The sequence below is a fragment of the Pinus tabuliformis genome, chromosome 6 (genome assembly GCF_031772625.1).
Source record: "Pinus tabuliformis cultivar Carrire ecotype Pingquan chromosome 6, CPIR1, whole genome shotgun sequence".
NCBI classification, from domain to species: Eukaryota; Viridiplantae; Streptophyta; class Pinopsida; order Pinales; family Pinaceae; genus Pinus; species Pinus tabuliformis.
Window position 1 is genome coordinate 477,114,446 of NC_142292.1, and position 23,988 is coordinate 477,138,433.

General features: G+C 35.9%; 1 pseudogene; it reads left to right on the plus strand.

The window, feature by feature from the left end:
* The first annotated feature begins 210 nt into the window (after window positions 1–210).
* On the plus strand, window positions 211–5,190 carry LOC149259372 (phospholipase A1-Igamma1, chloroplastic pseudogene; annotated as a pseudogene).
* Window positions 5,191–23,988: the final 18,798 nt, after the last annotated feature.

A 23,988-nucleotide genomic window follows, 5' to 3' on the forward strand; every position in this document is an offset into this window, starting at 1 on the left:
GGGAATGTAAGGAAAAGTTTAGCAGATTTGGTGCCCAACAAGCTGGTTGATAGTGACGATCTTCCCTTGATGGGGAAAATGAATCATGCGGAATAGGGAGAGGCTACAACATGCATGGCATGGGTCCAACTTCGTTCGAGTAGAATATTATAATTGAGATTAGTGTCAAAAATCTCTACCTCGACTTGTACTATCTTTCCCTCCAAAGTAATGGCAAGGTCAGGTAAGACATTGAAGGGTTGCGAATTGCACTCATCGAAAGCTTCCAAAGTGTTCGGGGATTGGTTCAAAGTAGGAGAACCAATTTCCTTCTAGCAGGCGATTGACATGATGTAGGTAGAAGCACCTTCATTGATGACAGTCCTATGAATGGTTTTCTCATTGATGATTACTTGAATGAGCAAGGCAATCTGATGAGTCAGGTGTGGAACATGGTTCTCTAGATCAAAACATATCAAATTGGAATCAGTAGGATCAATACCCCCAATAGCTGATAATAAGGATTTCCACTGAGACGAACAGATTTGGATACCTCGAGAGCCGACATAGCTGATGGTGCCTGAGCCAAATCCTCAAAAATATTATAGTGCTGAGCGGCTTGAGCATTGAGATAGTATGAGGATTTCCTTAGCACACCTCCAGAGGGTGGTTAAATAGCAGAATCCGGGTTATGGTGCTCAATATGATGAGGGCAAGAACTCGGGGCAGAAGAAGAAGGGGTGGCCTCTTTCTCTTTCCTGGCTGTCGAAGCAGGAGTTTGGTAATCTTTTGATATAGTAGCCACATTAATAGGCTTACTCATCATGAACACTTGAGATCCTAAGGAAGTGGATGATTGAGGTTCGTCTACCATTTGAGTTTGCTGAGACAGAAATGACTCTTTCAGGATATCTGGGGTCCCTTTGAGCAAATGACTAACTTTAGACCGTTGGTTACAATCCTTGGTATAGTGATCCTCCTCGCAAATGAGGCACGGATACTTGGGCTTCCGTTGTGAAGAATCACTAGCAGACGACTTAGGAGGACCCTGGGCATCAGCTTTACCCTTTCCTTTGCCTTTCTTCTTACCTTTTGAGGATTTTTCTGCTGTGGTAGACTAGACAGCTTGGACCTCTGAGGTTTTACCAAGGCCAGGTGGATTCTGGGAGGAACTATTGGAAGCAGTGTTTGAGACTGACTTATGGTTGGAAGAATATTTGGCAGGGGCTTGGAACAGTAGACCAATTACTCCATCAACAGGAGGTGTGGCGTGTGACTTTGATGCTGTGGGATCAGATGATGGCCGCGGAGCATCGGGTAGTAACTCATACAAAGTGCCAGACTGAGAATAAACAAGATCTAAGTATTGGGCACGAGCAATGTCTTGTTCTTCGGTAACGCATCCACCTATAGCTATATCGCAAGCAATTGGAGTGACAAATGACTTGGTAAACAATTCAGTTAGCAACTGATAAGAAATATTGAATTTGATCAGGCGACGTTTACGTCTCCATTCATGGATGTGATCAGAGATGTGTGTCGCAGTATCTTTCTTAAGTGATGTGAACAAATAGGTTCTTGTTTCATAGCGAACCGGAAACTGGAAATGCGTGAGGAAAGCCATGGCTAAAGAGTTGAACTCATGGTAAGTACTTTGAGGAAGCTCGATGTACCACTTGGCGGCAACACTTGTGAGGGTTCGTTGGAAAAGATGGAGATGAATAGAATCATCAACATAAGAGTTCGAAGACTAGAGGTGATATGTCATCACATGGGCTTGAGGGTCTTCTTTTGCTTTCCCATCGAACTTAGGACAATCGCTCGAGATCTTGGACAGAACCGGAGGCCAGTATGGCGAATGAAGAATTGAATCATTCGTAAGGCGAGACAAATCTGGCAACTCTAGTGTGGCCAAGAAAGATAATTGAGTATTGAAAGGCATTGGAGGTCGATAAGCGGGTCCAACCGGAGGAGACCATCCCTACTGGTAAGTATTTTTACCACATAGTGGGGGATTTTGGCCCCATAGTGGGGCAGGGAAAATTTTAAGAACACCCCTAAATTTATATATATAATAAATGGGCGAATCCCCATGATACATAGGAAAAATGGAAGGTGATTTTATCAATAATATAAAATGTATATATAATTTTTTTGGCAAATATCTCACCAAATTATATTATCTTGTAAAATCATGGCGGATATTTCATTGGATTATAAAATCTTGTAAGATCTTGATGAATATTTCACTGAATAATAAAGGCTTTGTAAAGGGATAACAGAGTTCATAATGACTATTTCTTGTAATGGCTTGAAGCCTTGCTAATCAATCCATCAAGAACCAAAACAAGTATATTCCTTATAAGTATATTCTTTATAGGGAATATAAAGATATTTCTCATGGAAAGTCAATTAGGTTTAGCGCAGGTGGTAGGGAGAAATCCTACATGTGACAATGTGTGGGACTCATAATGAGTATTTCTTGTAATGACTATGAGCCTTGTTTTCTAAGCAATCCCTCAAGGACTGAAATATGTATATTACTCATATGGAATATAAATATATTTATCATGTATTGGAATATAAATATATGAGTGAGGAGTGGGAAATGAGCCACAATAAGTCCTTCAAAAATTGACATGAAGAAGATAAGTGCAAAAAATAAAAAAGGTGAAAATGGAAAAATTGAGAAGAAATACAAAGGAAAAATGGTGAAACAACAAATTAATAATCCATGGGAGGAACAATGATTAGAGATAGTGAGGGAAGATGTTCCCTCAACCTAGGGGTAACAAAGGTAGACATTAGAACTCTCACTTATGCAAGTGTAGCTAAAAAAACATTAAGCTCTATGCCAGTCATGAGAGGGAAGAAATCTGGGAAAGAAATGTGAGAACAAGAATTTAAATGGAACAAAGCATTGGGATTACAATCCTTGCTCGTTGAGTTTAGGTACTTCCTTTGAGGCCTATTGAAAATTAGGAATGATCTATCTATGTATCTTGTTATATAATTAGTTTGTAAAATAGTTGCCAAGTAGCTATGTTAGAGCATGGATTTTGTGAAATGTTTTTTACTCATCCTACCTATCTTTAGATGGAGATGAACAAATATGAGTATTGGAGATAGAATTCTCCCATTTTTTTGTTGTAACAAATTGTACAGGTATAGCCATGTCCATCATTAAACATGCCCCAACTGTATTGACAATATTCCCAAACCAAAAACTTTTTAGTGCTAAAAAGCATAAAAAATCCAACATTACATACTGAAAGAACATATTAATAAAATATGCATGGTGAAAATCAACACGAAAGGTTATAGTCCATAAAGGTTTGCAATAGAAATCAACTTTAAAACTCCCTCGCCCAAGCAAAACAATGATAATAAGCCCATGTCTCCCTTGGAATTTTATGTATCAAGATGAAACCCCAAAACGCAAATCCCTAGCTGAAAATAAGTGAGAACCCCTTGCATCAGTCAAAGAAGAGGTTTCTACCCTGTAAAAATGCTCAACATTTCAAAGTGACGTCCTTAAAATGTAGAGCCCTACATATATTCGCAAGAGCTAAGAAGGAAAATGAGATTTTAAGAAGGAACCTTTTTTTCTACTAGGGTTTTGGATTTTAGACCATCACTGGAAAACTTGGCTCGGTGTGAATAAAAATAAGTTTTGAATATTTAGTTTTTAAATATGTACTAATTAAAAAAGATTTTATATAACATTTGAAACTAAGGAGAGATTTAGTTTTCAGTTTTGAATATTTATTTTTTAAATGTATATTAATTACAAAAGTCTAGGGAGAGATGTAGTTTTGAGAGAGATTAGTAGATAAGTGTTGTTATGATTTTGCTTAGTGAATTTTAGTTTTAAAATTGTTTATATTGACAAAAATTATTACAAAATATTTAAATTTTAAAATGAATATACATGGTCACCTTAGGTACTATGATTGTTTCCTTAACATGATAAAAAATGAACTAGCTAGAATCTAACAACACTTTAGGATACCTCTAAGGACACATATAAAATAATAATTATAGTTATCATATTAAAATAGTAATTACACCGTAAGGCGTTTCCCTCTGAAATGAACTCTCCAAACTGCTGTCGTGTCAAAATATGTGCCATTCGATTTGGTTGTTAGACGATCGGGTAATCATTAACCGTTGATTTGAATTGAGCAATGCCAGGCGGGATGCTCCATACGAACCGTCAACCGTCTTTCAACAAGATACGTTGCGGTGAGCACAGACGAGAAGGTGAGGCACCTGGGGAGGCGAGACATCGTGGTGGTGTGGAGGGGGACTGTGACGCAGCTCGAGTGGATGGAGGATTTTCAGGATATTCTCCATCCCCTGGGAGAGGTAGGCAGCCTGCATGAGAATTCATCAGTGAAGGTGGAGCGAGGGTTTCTGAGCATATATACCTCAAAGGACCACAACACGGGATACAACAAGCTCAGCGCGTCCGAGCAGGCAATGAAGGAGCTCGGCCGCCTGGTGGATGTGTATACGCAGAAAGGAGAAGACGTGAGTATCACCATGACCGGCCACAGCCTCGGCGGTGCCCTCGCTCTGCTCAGCGCTTACGAGGTCGCAGCGAAGGGCCTCAATTCGCTGAAAACCGATCCCGACAGGAACGTCCCTGTGACTGTGTTCTCTTTCGGAGCTCCGAGAGTGGGCAACTGGGCTTTCAAAGACAGATTGGAGGCTATGGGGGTTAAGGTTCTGCACGTGGTGAGCGAACAGGACATGGTTCCCAAGATGCCCGGGATCATCTTCAACGAAGGGATGGAAAAATTTGAGCGACTGATGAAGCCGTTGCTTGACCGTTTCCCGTGGACATACGCTCACGTTGGAGTGGAAATCAAGTTGGATCATGGACGTTCGCCTTCTCTGAAACCAAATCTCGACCCTGCAGATTATCACAACCTGGAGGGATATCTTCATTTGTTGGATGGGTACGAGAGCTGGTGCGCCCCATTCCGATCAGGGGATGCCAAACGAGACGTGGCGTTGGTGAACAAGGCTTCCGACATGCTGAGGCCAGAGTTAATGGTGGCGGGGAACTGGTATCAATTGGAGAACAAGGGCCTCGTCCGCAACTCGTATGGAAGATGGGTGCAGCCTGAACGAGAAGCCGAGGATATCCCATCTCCTAACCACGTACTAGTGCAAGAGTCTCCGGGTTTCGAGGTTCCAATATAGTGAATGTGTACAGATCAATGTGTGAAAGTAATGCATTTTCGCTATTTTTTATATATAAAAAGAGTATATTAGTTTTTAGGAATACATTTTTCAAGACTCTGACTAGAAAGGCATGTTGGAACTAAAAAGCGAAACAAATTCTAATCATTTACAGTCTGTCAATATGATCTTTCAAAAGAAAATATAGCTGTTACAGACATGAACAGTGCTACTAAAGAGCATATTAACTCTCAAATATTCAAAGAAAAATGTAGAAAATATGAAAGCTGCAGCATATTAACTTTCGAATATTCAAAATCTAAGTTCTGAAAAATTTAGAAAATATGAAAGCTGCCGGAGTAGACCCTGCTGTCTTGTATATATGAAGCTTAGGAGATGACTCCAGGTGTTCCAATCACACCTTTTTTGGAAAGCATATCTGTAATATGGTTTTGCAATGTGTGTAAAGCATATCTGTAATATGGTTTTCGTTTCAGGAAAATGTGTGCAAATGAGATGTGCTGAAAGGTAAATTTTATGGATTTAATACGTTTCATCCCGTATGACATCACTGGAGGCCGAAAGCAATTGAGCCTTTTTATCCCATCAATGCAACTTTTTAAATCCCCAAATACCTGAATATCTTTGATGTTGAGCCACTGAAACAAGTATAAAAAACCCCAAATGCAATAATTTCTGCCCAGTTATTAGTACCCTACCACCTTAAAAACATGTTTATGTTGTATATATGGCCGTAGTACCAGCTGAGATATGTCAAAATAATAATATGGTATAAAAAATCTTATAAAGGTTCATAGTTGTGGGTATGAAAGATATATAATTTATCAGTTCCGTTGAACATATAAAAACCAGTCACAAAGTTTATAATATAGAGAAAATAAGATTGTCCTCCTGATAATCCGCAATCAAAGAAAAAGCATGTAAATTGCTTTGAAGAAAAACTGACTTTATTACATTCATTGAAGAAAAACTGATTTTATTACATTGTTCCGAGAATTGTTGATCCTTTTGTTTAAATAGCCTTGCTGTGCCTTTGTCCATTTGAATTGGATGCGGAGGAATTGTTTGGATGGCCAAAAGTGGTCGGAATCTGGGCAAAATAATTTCAAAAAATCTTGTAGATGCAGTGTTTGAATTTTATTTTTGATAGTAGAAATAGATTCAGCACCATCAAAAACATCTAGGACACTTAAAATTTTGAAATTTAACAACTATAACTTGGATTTACAAAAATCGTTACCACATATTTTCTGAATATAACCCAAATTTCCATAACAATCTAGACAATTCCTCAGCTAGTTAAACTATGGCATTTAGATTTGTTCTTACACAATTCATGGATCCTTTGATTCTATGAATGTGATGAAAACTGATAGGAGAGAAATGCATGAGATTTGAAATCATATTTTGATATATTGATAACAAGGTGTAGTTTCTTATTTCGAATGTTCCATTAATCAATCTATAATAAGTTTGGAATTTCTAGGTGATATTTTTTTCCTTTGCCATTCAGATATTTAGAGAAAATAATTGTGGATAATTGTTTCACACTGTGTCTATATTTACACAGAATAAAAATTGGAGTATGAATTGTTTATAAAAATTCAGCCTCCCATCCATCCTTTTGATGTGTCTCGTCACACGGCTCTATTTTCAGTTCTACTTTACATATTTATTGCCTAGCATATTTATTTCTTTGACTCACTGTTTCCAATAATCCATCTTTCACAATCTTAGAAATGAACTGTGTATGAAAATAGCCACGCTTACAAAGATAGAATTATATAGAAATGAGGGTGATGAATATGCAATATACAACCAATTAATAGGATTCTCATTGCTATCATTGTTACAGTCATGCATAAGTCAATGTCATGCAATCAGTGTTACTCTTACAGCATCAACAAATCGTTAAGGATTTGTCACACAAGGTTTCTGTCCTGTGTCAAGGTCTTTAGCTATTAGTTCTATTGGTGAAGCTTCAGACCTAGGATCACAACTTAAAGAGAAGAAACTGGTAGAGCCTCCTAATCTGAAGATAAATATCACAGATACCCAAAGAAAAGCTTGGTCTTCTCAAGTAATGGTGCTTCTGAGTTTGCTACTGAGGCATGACAACAAAAAATTGTACATTGCTTCCTTTCTATTTTCTAAGGGGCAATGTACACTCTAAGTAGCCACTTGTGATATTAAAACAGTGAGCTCTGAGGTCAATATAATGCTCAGACTTATTGAGAAATAAGAGCTGGAGATATTCAATAGAAAAAGATGGAGATGGGAGTTTCAATGGACAATCTGCTTCAAACAATTTCAGCTCACGAAATCAGGAATCGATTTCAATTATTATGCCTCTATATAATTCATTCTATGATGAAGGATTCGTGGTAGAAGGACCTTGGAAAAAACCTCATTCCCTAGATTTTGGCAAAGATGATTAGATTTCAGAAATGACAAATCAAACATCCATAACCATCAGTGTTGTTAGATTTATCACCAGCAAAATCTAACACTGAAATTCAAATTCACCAAAGATTATTTCAGAGGAAAATCATCGTGATAATTGAGTAATATGGAGAACAACTACAGATCCATGCTACCAATGTTTTTCTAGGGAAAATAATCTTGCAAATTGAAACCCAACGATACCCTTTATGAAGAAACCAAAAATACTAGAAACCCTTGTCTTCTCGTCAGATCTACCAAAAGATTCATATAACCGTAAGTAATTTCAATACTCTTCCACAAGAACCCTCAACAAACATATTAGTCTTCAACAGTCCAAAGGTGAGAAATCTCTTCAAAGATGACTTATTGCTTTGGCTCACTATTTCCGATAATCCATCTTTTACAATCTTAGCAATGAACTGTGTATATAACTAAAATCATGCGTTATAATGTAAAATAGAGGTCATTTTGTGACAAACCAGTCAATCTGATAGTTCCAATAGCGATGAAAAAGTTGCGATCAATTTCCATAATATCATATTGAAAGTTATACTAAATGCTTCATAACAATGAATTGCTGATCTAATGGATCAAATAGTGAAAATTGAAATAAATATGATGGTTGTTATTCCATATTGGAATAGAAGATGTGAGCACATTAACCCAAAGCTCTTGATCTAATAATCCAATGGTGAAAGGTGAAGAAATATCCAAATTCCATAAGACATAAGAAATTAAGTAAAGTTTAAAAGCAAGTTACACTTTCACTGGATCTGACAGCTCTCATGACCCATGATTGAAGGTCTATATTCATACCATATCGTAACATACATAGAACTTAAAGTCAACTTACACTTTTGATATATTGAAGGGTCAGAGTGAGTTGAGATTGATGGTGAATATTCATATTAGGTTGTAACTTGCAGAGTTTTTAACCATAAGTTACATTCCAGTGAATCTAACAATGAATATCAATAATGGTGATTGAATTTTTAAATGGGTGGAGTTAATAGAATTATAACAAGTGGGTTCCACCCAATATTACCACTATTTGTTATTAGGTAATTTTAAAGGTGGTAATTAATAGAATTTGTACTTACATTTACATTAATGGTTTAAAGTACATCATTTTAATTGTGGTAATTAGTAGAATTTATTATTAATGGTTTAAAGTACATGTTATCACTGGGAATTTTACCGTGCTGTGTAAAGGAAAATCCAAAGGTAACATTGAATTAGTTTTTAGATTGGAAGTGGACCTTTCCAGCTTAGAGAGAGTTATCTCTCATAACTCAGTCACCCTGTGTCACCTCAGTAACTCATTATTTAATCAGTATAATGGCTAGATATTATGTACGATAAGATTTAAAATGTTGTAAGACAAAGTGAAATATCCATTGGGCATGGAGTTATGATAATTAGCAAGAAATCTGATGGATCCATTTAAAATGTTGTAGGACAGAGTGAAATATCCATTAGGCATGGAGTCATGATAATTAGTCTGAAATCTAATGGATCCTCCATAACCTGGGTATGGATATTAGGGATATTAAGGGTTAAAATGTTGTAGGACAGAGTGAAATATCCATTGAGGATGGAGTCATGATAATTAGCAAGAAATTTGATAGATCCTCCATTACCTGGCTATAGATATTAAAAGCAGGATAGATGAAACTTTCTTAGATTATCGGTGTAGTTGAAAGTTGAATGGGGATGATAGTCCACTATAGTAGAGAATCCAACGAGGATGAATTCTAAAGTAGCTTTAGAAGGAAATGAAAGTATTTGATTGTAAGAAAATAAAGCATCAATGAGAAATTCTAAAATATTTGCTTTCCAAAAATGAAAGTATTTGATTGTAAGAAAATAAGACATCAATGATAAATTTCAAAATATTTACTTTCAATAAAAGATTGAAGATTACATATAAAATAAAATCACCTAGAAAGAAAAAAATTCAACATAAAGAAATAGATAGGAAAGTAGCATCTCAAGAATCTTTGGACCATAAAATCAAGAATTTTTGGTCCAATCAGATTCAATTTATCTCAAATTTACACAGTAATTTTTTCTCTCTGAAACCGAACCCTTTGTCCTTTTTTTCATCTGTTTTATAGAGATATTACATATGTTTTTTCATCTGTTTTATAGAGATATTACGTATGTTTCAGATCCAAAATCTGTGGAAAAATATTAACTACGAAATATTCAACACAAAATTGTACACTGCTTCCTTTCTATTTTCTGAGGGGCAATGTACACTCTGAGTAGCCACTTGTGATATTAAAATAGTGAGCTCTGAGGTCAATATAATGCTCAGACTTATTGAGAAACAAGAGCTGGAGATATTCAATAGAAAAAGATGGAGATGGGAGTTTCAATGGACAATCTGCTTCAAACAACTTCAGCTCATGGAATCAGGAATCGATTTCAATTATTATGCCTCTATATAATTCATTCTCTAATGAAGGATTCGTGGTAGAAGGACCTTGGAAAAAACCTCATTTCTCAGATTTTGGCAAAGATTATTAGATTTCAGAAATGACAAATCAAACACCTGTAACCATCAGTGTTGTTAGATTTATAACCAACAGAATCTAACACTGAAAATTCAAATTCACCAAAGAGTATTTCAGAGGAAAATCATTGTGATAATTGAGTAATATGGAGAACAACTACAGATCCGTGCTACCAGCATTTTTCCAAGGAAAATAACCTTGCAAATTGAAACCCAACGACACCCTCTATGAAGAAACCAAAAACACCAGAAACCCTTGTCTTCTCGTCAGATCTACCAAAAGATTCATATAACCGTAAGTAATTTCAATACTCTTCCACAAGAATCCTCAGCAAACATATCAGTCTTCAACAGTCCAAAGGTGAGAAATCTCTTCAGAGATGACTTATTTCTTTGGCTCACTGTTTCCAATAATCCATCTTTCACAATCTTAGAAATGAACTATGTATGAAAATAGCCACGCTTACAAAGATAGAATTAGGTAGAAATGAGGGTGATGAATATGCAATATACAACCAATCAATAGGATGCTCATTGCTATCATTGTTACAGTCACGCATAAGTCAATGTCATGCAATCAGTGTTACTCTTACAGCATCAACAAATCGTCAAGGATCTGTCACACAAGGTTTCTGTCCTGTGTCAAGGTCTTTAGCTATTAGTGCTATTGGTGAAGCTTCAGACCTAGGATCACAAATTGAAGTGAAGAAACTGGTAGAGCCTCCTAATCTGAAGATAAATATCACAGATACCCAAAGAAAAGCTCGGTCTTCTCAAGTAATGGTGCTTCTAAGTTTGCTACTGAGGCATGACAACAAAAAATTGTACATTGCTTCCTTTCTATTTTCTAAGGGGAAAGGTACACTATGAGTAGCCACTTGTGATATTAAAACAGTGAGCTATGAGGTCAATATAATGCTCAGACTTATTGAGAAACAAGAGCTGGAGATATTCAATAGACAAAGATGGAGATGGGAGTTTCAATGGACAATCCGCTTCAAACAATTTTAGCTCACGGAATCAGGAATCGATTTCAATTATTATGCCTCTATATAATTCATTCTCTGATGAAGGATTCGTGGTAGAAGGACCTTGAAAAAAACTCGTTCCTTAGATTTTGGCAAAGATGATTAGATTTCAGAAATGACAAATCAAACAGCTGTAACCATCAGTGTTGTTAGATTTATCACCAGCAAAATCTAACACTGAAAATTCAAATTCACCAAAGAGTATTTCAGAGGAAAATCATCGTGATAATTGAGTAATATGGAGAACAACTATAGATCCATGCTACCAGCATTTTTCCAAGGAAAATAATCTTGCAAATTGAAACCCAACGACACCCTTTATGAAGAAACCAAAAATACCAGAAACCCTTGTCTTCTCGTCAGATCTACCAAAAGATTCATATAACCATAAGTAATTTCAATACTCTTCCACAAGAACCCTCAGCAAACATATCAGTCTTCCACAGTCCAAAGGTGAGAAATCTCTTCAAAGATGACTTATTGCTTTGGCTCATTGTTTCCAATAATCCATCTTCTACAATCTTAGAAATGAACTGTGTATGCAAATAGCCACGCTTACAAAGATAGAATTAGATAGAAATGATGGTGATGAATATGCAAAGATGTGGTTGAGTTAGAGATTGCAGACTCAGAGGTTTTCTTTATTTCTGGATGAAGTTTGGAGAGATGGTTCCCAGTTGATGGAAGAAATTTGGTTTGTTGCTGCTAACCCACCACTCCAACTCGAGACTTGTTGTAAGTTCAAGGAATCGCAAAGTCCTGTCAGAAATTGGAGTTGCGGAGACATCTATAATAAGAATGGGGGATTTGGTAGAAGAGGAAAATTGACAGCTATTTTTTATTCATCCTTTTCAAATTCCATGATTCAGTTGGGGCTTACTCACGAGGTTCTTCTTCTGTTGTCCACACTCAGGGAAAGTGTTCAACCTTCAGCCAGTTCTTTGTTCTTGATTGGCATATCTGATTACAAGTTATTTTCTCACTGATATAAAACCAATCAATAGGATGCTCATTTCTATCATTGTTACAGTCACGCATAAGACAATGTCATGCAATCAGTGTTACTCTTACAACATCAACAAATCATCAAGGATTTGTCACACAAGGTTTCTGTCCTATGTCAAGGACTTTAGCTATTAGTGCTATTGGTGAAGCTTCAGACCTAGTATCACAACTTGAAGAGAAGAAACCGGTAGAGCCTCCTAATCTAAAGATAAATATCACAGATACCCAAAGAAAAGCTCGGTCTTCTCAAGTAATGGTGCTTCAAAGTTTGCTACTGAGGCATGACAACACAAAATTGTACATTGCTTCCTTTCTATTTTCTGAGGGGCAATGTACACTCTGAGTAGCCACTTGTGATATTAAAACAGTGAGCTCTGAGGTCAATATAATGCTCAGACTTATTGAGAAACAAGAGCTGGAGATATTCAATAGACAAAGATGGAGATGGGAGTTTCAATGGACAATCTGCTTCAAACAATTTCAGCTCACGGAATCAGGAATCGATTTCAATTATTATGCCTCTATATATTTCATTCTCTGATGAAGGATTCATGGTAGAAGGACCTTGAAAAAAACCTCGTTCCTCAGATTTTGGCAAAGATGATTAGATTTCAGAAATGACAAATCAAACACCTGTAACCATCAGTGTTGTTAGATTTATCACCAGCAAAATCTAACACTGAAAATTCAAATTCACCAAAGAGTATTTTAGAGGAAAATCATCGTGATAATTGAGTAATATGGAGAACAACTACAGATCCGTACTACCAGCATTTTTCCAGGGAAAATAATCTTGCAAATTGAAACCCAACGACACCCTTTATGAAGAAACCAAAAATACCAGAAACCCTTGTCTTCTCGTCAGATCTACCAAAAGATTCATATAACCGTAAGTAATTTCAATACTCTTCCACAAGAACCCTCAGCAAACATATCAGTCTTCCACAATCCAAAGGTGAGAAATCTCTTCAGAGATGACATATTGCTTTGGCTCACTGTTTCCAATAATCCATCTTTTACAATCTTAGAAATGAACTGTGTATGCAAATAGCCACGCTTACAAATATAAAATTAGATAGAAATGACAGTGATGAATATGCAAAGATGTGGTTGAGTCAGAGATTGCAGACTCAGAGGTTTTCTTTATTTCTGGATGAAGTTTGGAGAGATGGTTCCCAGTTGATGGAAGAATTTGGTTTGTTGCTGCTAACCCACCACTCCAACTCGAGACTTGTTGTAAGTTCAAGAAATCGCAAAGTCCTGCCAGAAATTGGAGTTGCGGAGACATCTATAATAAGAATGTGGGATTTGGTAGAAGAGGAAAACTGGCAGCTATTTTTTATTCATCCTTTTCGAATTCCATGATTCAGTTGGGGCTTACTCACGAGGTTCTTCTTTGGTTGTCCACACTCAGGGAAAGTGTTCAACCTTCAGCCAGTTCTTTGTTCTTGATTGGCATATCTGATTACAAGTTATTTTCTCATTGATATACAACCAATCAATAGGATGCTCACTGCTATCATTGTTACAGTCACGCATAAGTCAATGTCATGCAATCAGTGTTACTCTTACAACATCAACAAATCGTCAAGGATTTGTCACACAAGGTTTCTGTCCTGTGTCAAGGTCTTTAGCTATTAGTGCTATTGGTGAAGCTTCAGACCTAGGATCACAACTTGAAGAGAAGAAACTGGTAGAGCCTCCTAATCTGAAGATAAATATCACAGATACCCAAAGAAAAGCTCGGTCTTCTCAAGTAATGGTGCTTCTAAGTTTGCTACTGAGGCATGACAACATAAAATTGTACATTGCTTCCTTTCTATTTTCTGAGGAGCAATGTACACTCTAGGTAGACACTTGTGATATTAAAATAGTGAGCTCTGAGGTCAATATAATGCTCAAACTTATTGAGAAACAAGAGCTAGAGATATTCAATAGACAAAGATGGAGATGGGAGTTTCAATGGACAATCTGCTTCAAACAATTTCAGCTCACGAAATCAGGAATCGATTTCAATTATTATGCCTGTATATAATTCATTCTCTGATGAAGGATTCATGGTAGAAGGACCTTGAAAAAAACCTCGTTCCTTAGATTTTGGCAAAGATGATTAGATTTCAAAAATGACAAATCAAACACCTGTAACCATTAGTGTTGTTAGATTTATCACCAGCAAAATCTAACACTGAAAATTCAAGTTCACCAAAGAGTATTTCAAAGGAAAATCATCGTGATAATTGAGTAATATCGAGAACAACTACAGATCCGTGCTACCAGCATTTTTCCATGGAAAATAATCTTGCAAATTGAAACCCAACGACACCCTTTATGGAGAAACCAAAAATACCAGAAACCCTTGTCTTATCCCCAGATCTACCAAAAGATTCATAGAGCCATAAGTAGTTTCAATACTCTTCCACAAGAACCCTCAGCAAAAATATCGGAGCATGTGTCATTGATGAGGGCCGAAGATTTCAAAAAGGGGTTTTGGACAGTGGCTACCACATGTGTCCTAGGAAATATGCAGATGTAATTAACTTGAGAAGTTTGATCCACAGACATAATTCATATGAGAAGTTTGATCCACCTACAAAAGAAGAGAGACAGTGAAACACAACATGACATAGCCTTACAAATTGTAAACCCAACAGACCATCAAAACCCTAGTCAAAATAAAACAAAAAACTTTTCAAAGCAATCGTCAATTTTCTAGAAATCCTTCAATCGCATGGAAGAATCGTGCATTTAATATGCATTTTCACCCTCACCCACACTGTGTTTTTGTGTTTTCATTAATAAAACATAATATAATTATAGGTTTGGGTTTAGAAATTGTCAAAAATAAAGAGTTCAGGTTACCAAGATGAAAAATAAAAGTCAACCTTAACAAATATCCCTGGACTCTTGAGCTGAATATACTCCAATGATAATACCTATCTTGTGTCTTAATTAGCAAGGCCCAGAATTATGTGCAATATAAATTCTCTTACCTGAATAAGGAGGAGAAAAATAGAATTCCACATACGAGACTAATTATTTTAATTAACTAAATAATAATAGAAATTAAATTAAATCACCTTTATTTTACTACATTATTTACAATGATTTTAAAACATACTTTCAGTGTTACAACTATTATTTTTTTATGAATATATGTGATTTAGAAATAAACAAATTCAAATTAAAACTCATTTATTATGATTTTAAAGCATACTTTCAGTGTTAAGCAACCATTAAAATTTTATGAATAAATTTGACTTCACAAATAAATAAATTCAAATTATGAGTAGAATTTTTTTTGGGATAAGTTATGAGATGCAGAAGATTCCCAACCACGGGTATGATACAAGAGAGACTAATTATTTTTATTAATTAAATAATAATAAAAAATTAAAATTATGATTTAGTTCTAATAATCATCTTCATCTTATTGGAGAGAGACTAATTATTTTTATTAATTAAATAATAAAACAAATTAAAATTATGATTTAATTCTAATAATCATCTTTATCTTATTAGATTGTTTACTATGATTTTAAAGCATACTTTCAGTCTTTCACAACCATTAATTAATTTTTATGAATAAAAGCGAATTTAGAAATAAATAAATTCAAATTGAAACTAAATTACTATGATTTTAAAGTAAATTCAAATTAACTCACATGTACAATTTATAGTGTTCTTCCTACCTCTCCTCTCCTTTGGCTATAGCTTTCCCATTGAGCAACTTGGTAGCTTCATAGTCATGAACAACAATTTATATGCAATATTAATTCACTAATTAATAAAAAATAGTGTAAGACACCCTAAATCAATTTCGTTTCTACTACATCTCTACATTTCAGTTAGATTTGCCCATTCCATGTCCTGATTGTTCCTCAATTTATGCCTTACGACGTTTCCTTTGCAACATTTGGTGCAAATGCTAGTTTATGTTTTAATTTAACAGAGTCAACATAATATTATATTGCATGATGGTTAATTTTCATATATATATATATATATATATATATATATATATATAGATAGATAGATAAATAGATAGATAGATAGATATATCTTAGACAAACCCTTGTAACTTGAAATGGCCTCTTTAGTTTTGGAATTAAATAATATATATATTTTTTATTATGTTTTGTGAGTGACCTCCTTGTGGAAAAATATCATGTTTGAGTGATGATTATATAAATAAACCATTACAAATTTAATTATATCTCAATTCAGAAATTGAAAGTGAAGATAATCATTCACTCACAAATTTGGACAACTTGTAATTATAATTATCAAATCACTTTCCCTTTATATAATATTGTCTCATCAATAATTTTTATATCAAGTTAATTAATTATAATTTAAATGAATTTTAAAAAATTAACCATTAAGATAGAAAGAGATTAAGTCGTTAATATACCATATTTTACTGTACACAAACTATAAAATATAAAGCAACAAAAACAACATTTTTCTCATGATATTAGAAAACCTGAATCTCCCAACAACTACTAGTGCTTCTAGCTTTTTTTCAGCCCCATAATTGATATTTTTCATATTATTGATTTTTATTTTAATTTAAAAAGAAAAAAAAGATTAATTAAGTGGATAGATGTCTTTGTTTTGGAATAGGGTTTCACAATCATGATCAACCTATGTAAGCCTCCCAAGTGATATGTAGAATATGGGCACTTAATAGGCAAGGGTCATAGATGCTTCACTTGATCAAAACCATAATCAAAAGTAAACCATATCCCTATATAAAAAAACTTTACATTTTGCAAATCCAATAAACTATATGCCTATTTAAAAAAACTTTACATTTTGCAAATCAGAGTATACTACTTTAAGAATTCACAATATGCCTCTCTTTTGATACACACCAACCTAGATCCATCCTTAGTTAAGGTGAATTGGAAATGAGAATCAAAACCTAGTGAGTGGGAAATGAGAATCAAAACCGAGGGTTTTGAGGGATACCCAGAGGAAGAGGGAGAAGATAGATCTAGGCTAGTTTATGAGAATCAAAACTTAGCGAATCAGAAATGAGAATCAAAACTGATGGTTTCGACGCATAGGAAGAGGAAGAGGGAGAAGATGGATCTAGGCTAGTTTAATTCCCCCTTTAAAAAGATTATATTCCACATGAATATCATGGGAAATACCATGGGTTCTCATAAACCTAGAGCTTAAAAACCACTGGTAACTTCACAAAACAAGACAACATCCTTGGATGCAATAAAAAAACCTCCCAAATGATAGCTAGAATATGGGCACTTAATAGACAAGGGTCATAGACGCTTCACCTGATCAAAACTAGAATATAGACACTTAATAGGAAAGAGGGTCATAGACGTTGCACCTGATCAAAACCATAATCAAAACTCATCAAAACTAGAATATGGGCACTTAGTAGGCAAGAACATAATCAAAAGTAAACAATATCCCTGTGTAAAAAAAATATTACATTTTGCAAATCCAAGTATACTACTTTAAGATATCCCTATGTAAAAAAAATCTTAAAGTTTGCAAATCCAAGTATACTACTTTAAGAATTCATAGCATACCTCTCTTTAGATATACACGAGCCAAGATCTATCCCTCTCTAAGCTTGAGAGATTGACAAATCTTGAGAGATTGACAGTTAAGGCTAATGGGAAATGTGAATCAAAACTGAGGGAGAGAGAGAGAAAGAGGGAGAATGAGAAGATGGATTTAGGATGGTATAATTCCCCCTTTAAATAGACTATATTCCACATGAATACCATGGGTTCTTATAAACCTTGAGCTCAAAAACCAGTAATGGACAAAACAATATCTCTTGATATAATAAAAAACTAATAATGTAGAATTTTCATTTTTAGATAGAGTTATTTTTATTTTTATTTCAAATTTACCTTTACTCAACAAAAATTGATTAAAAATAATAATAACCTAAATTTTTTACATAAAATAATAACGTATACTTTTCATTTTAACATAGGGTTATTAATTATCAAATCTCTAGATAGATCCAAAGTTAAAATAGGTTTGTTTAATTATTAATTATTATAATTATTAATTTTATTTTTTAATGTAATTTCTATTTTTATGTAATTTCATTGAGTCAAAATATTTTAATTTTTAATTAATTAATTAATCAATTTTTTAATTTGATTGAGTCATAATGTTTAGATAACATAACATGACATTAGAATATCTTTTCCATACCAAAAATGTAATAACATTAAATTAAAAAAAAAACTATAAAATATTTTGATTGTAAAATGAGAGATGGTTTTTGGGCATGTGGTATTGATAAGTCATGGTATTGGCCCATGGTATTGTAACAAAGTATGTTCACAACTTAATAATGTCTATGGTAAAGTGGGGGTGAATATCCATGGTTAAAAAAATTGTTATATTATAAGTATTAAATTTTTATGTGCTTATTAATAAAGTTTAAATATGGTTACAAAATTATTAGAATAACTTATATGGTAAAATGGATCTTAATTTATAACTATTATTTATATCTCATATATTTGAATGTGATAAAGGATTTAGATATATCTTAAAACTAATTATAATATTTTTGCTTTTAGATTTAATTAAAAAATGTTATAAAATTAAATTCAAATAAAATATTTACAAACATTTTGATTGTGAAATGAGAGATGGTTTTTGGGCATTTGGTATTGGCCCATGGTATTAAAAAAAATTGCGCCAATGTAAGGTATTAAATAATTTTAATCTCCCAAACTAGGGGCAAATATCAAAATTCAACGATTTTAAGGGAATACGATTTCCCAAAACCGAATCGGGCCAAATGAAGGTTCGGTTAGTTTATCCGCCCATTTTTTTTATTTTGGGCTGAAATCAAAAAATTAATTATTTTTCAAATAAAATTGGGGCTAACTATATGAAAAGGGTTTTTAATAAAAAATTCACCCTCTTAAAATGTAAAAACCCTCAAATTTTGCCTTTGGGCTATAATTCACCCCTAAAATTTACCATGTAGTGGGGTATTTTGGCCATATGGCATTTGATTCTGCCCCCATTGTAGGTTACCTTGGCCATAGGGAGGATTTTGACTTTGAACACCTTGAAACTGTCCGGTGATAGGTTGTTGATAAGCAACATATGGGTTAAGAGGTTGTTGAGCTTGTTGACCTTGGACATATGGATATTGCACCTATTGTCCATGAACATACAGGTTTTGAACCTGTTTTCCTTGAACAAGAGGATTTTGGACCTGCTGTCCTTGGACATAAGGATTATATACTTGTTGCCCTTGGACATAGGGATTATGGAACTGTTTCCCTTGGATAAAAGGATTATGTACCTGTTGACTTAGGACATTAGGATTTTGGGCCTGCTGCTGCAGGACTTGACCCTAGCCTTGTCCTTGCAAGGGTTGACCCTGTTGATATGTATATAAGGGTTGTTGTTGTCCGGGTTGGCTCTATTGCTGTAAGGGTTGACCTTACGGCTGCAAAGGTTGCCCCTGCGGCTACCGAGGTGGTCCCTGTGAAGACATAGGCTAGGAGGTTTGTGGAGCATACTACATCTGCTGCTGCATGGTTTGCTGCAACAATTGTAAGGGTTGCCTTGTGGTTGTTGCAGTTGACCTTACTGCGGTATCATCTGCCCTTGCTATTGCGTGGACAACCCTTGTTGCAACAAAGGTTGCCCTTGTTGCTGTAGAGGTTATCGTTACTGTCGCAAGGGTACTTGAACAGTTCCCAGAAAATTTCCAAACTGTATCTGGGCATAGCCACCCTGAAAAGAGGATGGGCTAGGCTGAACAGACTGCCTAGACTGAAGGACGTAAGGTGGATTGACCATTCCTTGAGAACCATATGGAATGTAAAGAGTTTGGTACTGAGCCTGAGCCTCATAAGGCTGTCGATACTAGAAATTGCTTGACCTAAATGGACCAACGGGATTTTGAACCTGTTGGTACTCGACATTGCGTGATCCAGTAGGACCAGTAGGGTTTTGGATAATGCCAGAAGAAGGTTGGTTCATGCCAACCATGTGAGCCTATGAGCTACTCACATTGGTGGTGCCTGACACCATAGAAACACTCAGATTCTTCCCCCCAGGTGGTGGCACATCTTGGCCACTTACTGGAGGGATTGAATAACTAACAGCAACATTCTTCGAGACCATCAATTGAACCAGATGGGTGACTAAGATGGATGATACAAGAGGGTTCGGGATGGTGGGTTGCACCGGGATTGAGGTAATGGCTTGTTGGGAGGTCGAGTTCGCAACGAATGGACCTGTAGTAGGCATGGCACTAGACGCCCAAACAAGGTTATGGTAAAGTGATGAGGCACTAGGTGTACCTGAGACCAATTGTGCCAAAGTCACATAATTAGGTGGTAAATCCCAATACACACTGATGGGAATGCTCCCTGTATAGGGGAAACCTTCAGGAGGAAATTGATGTTCTTCCTCCTCGATAGTGTGTGGAGTAGAAACTTCCAACTCATCCAGAGAGGTAACTGGAGCATCGCCTTCGGGTTCCATCGTTGGGAACAAACGATGACGAACGACCGAAGATGTATGAGGGGATAATTCCAAAGGAACACCCAGCTAATTGTATGGACTATACGGACGCTGCGATGATATCACAACATGGTTGAACAAAGGATTTAGAGAATATATAAGCATTCCAAGCTGACTATCAGTAGTTGGAAAGCTCTGAAGAGTTTGGATGGGATTGTTTGGAGATTCCATGCCAATATCAGCACGTGACCTAGTGTCTGAAGTAGGGGGGGATGAGATGACAAATGTTGAATGCTCAGAATGATTCTGAGTTCAACACCTTGGTCCTCGAGTGACTCTGGTAATTCAGGAAAAGGCTCCTCAGACAATCTTTCAGACGAAGGAGAGGAAGAGGAACTAGGTGAACCAGATGGTTGAACCATGATGACCTTGTCTTAGTTAACAGGAAAAGAGAGATAAACTTCAAGGCTTTAAAATGTTCTTTAGGTAAAACTCATGATTTGGTCTAGAAAAGACTACCAGGATGTTATAAGATCGTGGGCAATTAATTTTTTAAGATGCATAAATAAACTAGTGCTCTTTCATGTTTTAAGAGTCAAGAAAGAAGAAAAGATGACTCTATCACTTTCTATTGGAAACGAGCTTGAAAGGACAAGTGCTCAGATGATATTTTAGGTTTAATGAGTCAAAAAGATCAAATGACTGCTCTGGATGATCTAGGTAAAAAGGATTACTAGGCAACTGTGAACTGCAGAATACTTCTCGGCGAACTGAGAAGTACGGGCATGCAATCTCTCCGAATGCCGTGTTAGGCGTATCACGTTTGCAAGGTGGCTGACTCAGATTCCTATGGATAAGGGATTGTAGCCTATAGGGGTCTCCCATTATATACTCGATGGTACATGGAGCACAAATCCGTGCTAGCGCTGTCTAGTGTCGAAGCTAATGACCGTTGCTAGGTTTAAAGATGCTCGAACATGTCTCTAGCCTAGACCTTCTAGATGTGATCATTAAGTTTCAAATGCACCTTAGGTTAATTGAGTTCATTTTAAATTTTAACTTGAGTTATGTCTCGGTTTTGAGGCCTTAGCGATGTGACTCGAAAAACCCTAAATGTAGCTAAATGAGACAAGACCCTTTCAATTCGATGAATTGTCTACACTAGAGAGGGTAGAAGACACAATCAAACGCAAACAACCAAGCAACCGAAAGAAAAATGATTTTTCACTACTTCACTTTTCGATAAAATAAACTAATGAAAAATACATTCCAATTCCTAATTTCCTAACAAGTACACCCTAACAGTCCTTTCAAAAGCAAAGAGAATTATTTTTCTTTTCAAATGCCAATTCAGTCCTAGCCGTCAATGATGCTAACTACCGTAACATATTGATGCAGCAAACTAGAATTTTTTACTTTTCATGAAATGACAAAATGAATTTCTCGTAAAACACTTCAATGAAAAAGTTTTCGAGATAATCGATTATCAAGCAAATGAAAAACATGAAAAGATAATCTCTTTCAAACTAATGATAGAACAAATTTTCCAAAGACAAGAGAAGCAATGTAATCTATGTCGGAAAAGAGATGTTTAGACAAGCAAATGAAAACTTTTCAAACTTGTGTAATGGAGGTCAAAGCCATAGAAGGACCATAGACAAAATGCAAGGAATAAACGCACCAACAACTTGAGTCACTGAGTTCACAATCAGATGAATGGATGACAATCTAGATGCCCTAGTGCCACTAACCATCCAATGACCCAAGAAATCAATCGAAAAGATGATAAATCAACAAGCAAACAAACCAAATAAAAAGCAAATTTCTAGTGAGGGAGAAGACGGTCTAAAAAGCTTACAGGGTCGAAATCATGAGAGAAAAACACATTGGACAAGATCTGGGGCAAACCCTAATCTTCACTTATAGGCATCGACACGATTGTCTAACTGACAAAAAGCACTAGAAGGGGGTCAACACGACTGTTTCTTAGCATATCACGCTGATCGGTGCAACTATCAGCGAATTAAGCATGCTGAATGAGGATGCTACGAAAAAAAAATTCAAAAGTTGGGACCAGGCTTGCTACTATGAATTTCAAAACCAGAGCAGTAAGCAAAGGAAAAGAAACAGAACTAAAGGGAAATGGCGAAACTAGAAAAGTTCACACAAAACCATGAAATTCCAAGCAAACAAACAGAAGGATTGGATCCCCAGTGGAGTCACCAATTTATGGTGAAGTAAAATTATGAGTGCGGACACAAACAATTCCTCTAGCCCGATAATGGGTCTAGCCACAACCGATACATTCTATGGAATATTTCCTTAGGTTAGAACTAATTAAGAGGGCCTACCTCTTAGTACACTTATCTTGTTTGGTGATGACCTTGCTTGCTCGCTCCAACTATTTCCTGTTTCCTTCTTCAAACACCTGAAACAAGTAAACAACAACAAACAACAACCATGATAATAGACAAATTGTAATTCAACCTACTTAACAAGTCAAGAAACATTAAGCCATAAACATGTGAGATGACACATTATGTAAGAAATAAATCGATAGTTGCATATATATTGAATCAAGAAGATATTACAACCATTGCCTTGACGTTGTTGTTCTCCTCCGACAAAACTAGGTTCCCACACACTTCCATTAGCATTCCATGATGGCCTCAACAATGATAGTTTTAAGGATCTTCCCTTTAGGCTTCACACTAAACCAAATTCACACTTCTTCCTCACACACAACTAGAGAGCTACAACTATGAATAGCTTGATGTTTACTCCAAACTTAATTAGCACTAGCACACCAACATTAACACTAGCTTGTGCTTGGGAAAAAGGAAGGTTTATATAGCATGAATGGATGGTATATGGTTCCTCTTCTCATGGGAGAAGGTACTATCTCTTGAGGTAGTTCCATCCTTATAGGGGAAAGGAGGCCAAACTGACATCCTCGACTCCATCCGGCTCAACCATTTACCAAACTTCTGTTATGAAGCTTCTAGAGTTGGACGCTTCGGCTCCTTATTTAATAGGCTTTCCAAAAGAGGATCGGTGTAAATGAAACAAAGCTCAGCCGCTCCGATTGGCGCTAGGGATAGTGTTAATCCCTGCATATCAGCGCGAGGAGGACAAGGGTCATTAGCACCGATCTTGTAAACTGGGAAAAACAGAAGATTTTGGGGAAATGGTGCAAAAGGGAATTGTTCTGCTCATGAAGAGGGACACAATGGGAGTTTCTTCATGAAGGGAAAGCATGTAGGGCTGACTATAGAGGTCCTCCAGGATCAAGGAATAGGGATTATGGAGACTGTG